The following is a 3,685-nucleotide window of genomic DNA, read 5'->3' as shown; positions in this document are numbered from 1 at the left end:
AAAGTTGCCTAAATCATTTTCAACGTTCCATGCTTCCTAGGATTTTGCCTCCAGAAACTACTAAGTCAATTCTAAAGACTTAAACTTTCATGCATGCCTAACTTTCGTAAGGAACTGAAAGTTTTATGGTACGATTTCCATGCTTTATTAAAATTACATTTATGTCATTATTAAGCTAACATAACTATTATTGAAATAATCGAACTTTATTTATACTAAAGTTTAGCATACTTAACAACATTTCAAATTTTTGAACAAAATATAACCTAATCATAACTGAAAGAAAAATTTATTCTGAGTGGAAATAATTTCAATTTTTCGGTCCCCCCTACTTTAGACGAACAATGTTCTCATTGTTAAAAGTGAATAGATACTATACATCAAGTAGGAGTCTAGAAAAGAGGAGGTGAGTCAATTTGACTGCTTAAGTACCAAGCTCTCTCTAAATCCATTCCTAGACATGTATATATGTATTGCCACACTTTTTACTTTGCAACTTGTTCATTTTTATTTATCATTTCCACATCTTGTTTTATTATGCGAAAAACAAAAATCATAATAGAACCTAATCCTAAAACATTAAATAACCTAGGAAATAAAATGAAATTAAGTAAAGATCCCCTCTTTTTATTTATTTGCAGATCCCTCAGAATCTGACTCATATTTTCCTTCCTCGACATTGGAGTCCATAGTTCAAGTATAAAGTCTGGAAATTCATGCAAAAAAATAAACGGGTTAAGAAATATATATTTTAAATGCATCTCTGATTGAGTCATTTCATATTATTGAGTATCTCCAGTAATCTTGTTACTACAACTACATGTGTTGCAGTATAACCATTATACCAAACTGTTCACTTCATGGAATGGTGCTAAATAAAGGGACTCTCAGCGTCAAACTTAGGAAATTTGTTAAGGGTGGTTTCAGTTTTGGGTAGGTGGGTAAGTAGTTGAGGGTAAGGTTTAAAGTTGAAGAGGGTGGTAGTTTTAACGATAGTTTAGGTGTGGTAGTTGGTGACTTCGAATGAAGGTGTTTGGGGTGGTTATTCAGGAAGTTAAGGGCTGCAACATTAAGGGGTTAAGTGAGATGCACTTTTGGGCTACTTGGGAGTGGTGGTGGAGCAAGGTAAGGGCTATAGGTTTGAGTGGAAAAGGGTTGAATATTTCCTTTCTTAGTAGTGTTTTAAGCCCAATAGCAGCTCCTTTTTGTATCCTAGGCTCCTATATTGAAAATAAACTAAAAAAAAACTCAACGAAATTAGTGCTTGGGTTAAAAGTTGACCCTTTATTTAACAAAACAAATACTTAAATTCTTTAGGCTACTTAGAAAAATATTTTTTCAAAAAATTACGTTAAATTAAACTCCCAGGAAAGATTGGAGGGGTCACGGATGGTCCCGTTTAAGTCCCAATCTCTTAGACAAAGTTTTAATTAATGTAATGAACTAAAGAAAATTTTATCTAAGTCTACCATTTTATTCAAATGAGGAAAAAAAACTAAAAATATAAAATAATGATAGAGAAAGTGAAGAGAACTCCCTCCATTTTATTTAGGATTGTCATTGACCATGGTGGTGTCAAATGGCCATTTTTCATGCCAACCATAATCATCTAGGAAGTTATCATATTCTTTCCCATAAAATCTGTCCAACATCTTATTAGGGAAAGAAAACCCGTAATAACCTTTCCTGGTGGCCTTGTTTAACTTCTTGTAATTCCTATAAATCCTCCAACCCGTGACTCGAATATGTGAAATAATCTATCCAGTACCCTTCTTGTGCCTTTCCAAAATTACAAGTGCCTCTTTTTCTTGATCTTTGGTGAATTCAACTGAAATAATGACAGGCAAAGTCGAAGAAAGACCCAAATAGTCATATTTCAAATAAGACAAAATTTTCAATTCCAATTTAGCTGGCTCTTCAATCAACACTTTTGGTTGTGTGTACTCCTGAGATAATAACTCTAATGATTCCAGTGGATCTTCCTTAGCGAATCCCTTGGTTTTAGAACAAAGCCAAACATTCCTCATCTTCATCATCACTTGGTGAATTGGCTAGCAGAATACATTCTAACAGATCATTTATAGAATTGAGCTCCAACTCTGTAGAAGCCAGTGATTCCATCTTGGAAATAGCAGAATAGTCTTCAACTACATCTGGGGATTTAGCAGCATCAAAGTCATTAAAAGTCACCTTGTTATCAAAAACTTCTTTTAACTGAGTATCTCGTTGCTGCTTCTGGAATCATTGAGGATATGGCAAAGTGGAATCTTAACTTTAACTGGACAACAGTTCTGTAGAAATTTTTCTGCATCTGACAAGGATTTTAGATAATTAGAACTAACTGGTTTAGAGTTTACCTCATCAAGGATCACTAAATCTAACTTCTGCAATACAGGATTTTCAACACTTCGTTGAACTTCCTTTTGTCTTGAGCGAGAACAACCTCATCTTAAACCTCAACCACGTTGGGCTCCAATGTTTTTCCTCTTGGCAAAGAGACTATTTTGCAATGTTCTTTGCCCAAAATTTTTGGATTTTCTGTGTCACTTGGCCAAATACCTTAGGGTTTATTTCGAAGTTCATCATTTAGCTGACCCATTTGATTTTCTAGATTTCTTAAAGTGGTATCATTCTTCGCTATGTATGCCTTCAGCAAATTCTCAAGATCACTTGAAGCTTCAGTTGGTGGGAGTTGTTGCACTTGTGAGAATATTCCGATGGATAATTTTGTTGGAATGGCATAACAGTGTCGCTATGGTCCGCCCATTGATTACTTCATGCAAAAATTGGATGATTCTGGCATGAAGAGTTGTAAAATTTTAATTACGAACCATTCCAATTTTGATTTCCCATGTAATAATTTGTCTCTTGATTCAATGGGCAATTTTCAAAGAAATGGCCATCTCCACAGTATTCAAAAGAAATATTCAAGAACTGGTTCAATTACTGACTTGTCAGATTACCATTGAAACCATTAACAGTTATGTTCTTAAGCATATAAGACATAGAGGATACCTGGGTTGCCAAAGAATCGTGTCCACTTTATGTACTTCTGCTGCTTGTCTTTCTAAGACTACTCAGTTGGTTAGCCACTGATAGTTATTGCTGGCAATTCTTTCAATAATCTTGTAAGCATCATTATAAGACTTAGAAAGAAGGGCTCCATTTTCCAAAGCATCCACTATCATTCTAGTATGAATATTGAGACCAATATAGAAAGTCTCCATTTGAAATCAGCAAGGAATGTCGTGATGAGGGCACTTTCATAGTAATTCCTTGAACTGCTCCCATGCCTCATATAAAGATTCTTCATCAAGTTGTTGAAATGAAGTGATTCATTTCGGATCTTGGCGATTAAAGATCGAGGGAAATATTTCATTAAGAAATGTTCAACCAACTCTTGCCATGTACTTATGGAACTGGACGGTAGGGAGTTCAACCATGCTCGTGCTCTATCTCTTAAGAAGTATGGAAATAATCTCAGTCTCAAGGTGTCCTCAGTCACCCCGACTAGTTTAAATGAGTCACTCACTTCCATGAATAGCCGAAGATGAAGATGTGGCTCTTCAGTAGGGATCCCACTAAATTGACCCATATTTTACAACATTTGGAACATGACCGGCTTCAGCTCAAATTGTTGTGCCTCGAATTTGGGTCTCCTAATACTCAGATTGAGCTTGTTGAA

The 3,685-nt window shown here is 35.2% G+C and overlaps 1 non-coding gene across 1 annotated transcript; it reads left to right on the top strand.

The window, feature by feature from the left end:
- The first annotated feature begins 3,243 nt into the window (after positions 1–3,243).
- On the top strand, positions 3,244–3,349 carry LOC121226823 (small nucleolar RNA R71). Its single transcript, XR_005924515.1, has one exon. It is a non-coding gene; the product is annotated as a small nucleolar RNA R71 (small nucleolar RNA).
- Positions 3,350–3,685: the final 336 nt, after the last annotated feature.

The sequence above is a fragment of the Gossypium hirsutum genome, chromosome A03, assembly GCF_007990345.1.
Source record: "Gossypium hirsutum isolate 1008001.06 chromosome A03, Gossypium_hirsutum_v2.1, whole genome shotgun sequence".
Classification (NCBI taxonomy): Eukaryota; Viridiplantae; Streptophyta; class Magnoliopsida; order Malvales; family Malvaceae; genus Gossypium; species Gossypium hirsutum.
Note: the sequence above shows the minus strand (reverse complement) of the source record. Positions and strands in the feature narration are given on the sequence as shown.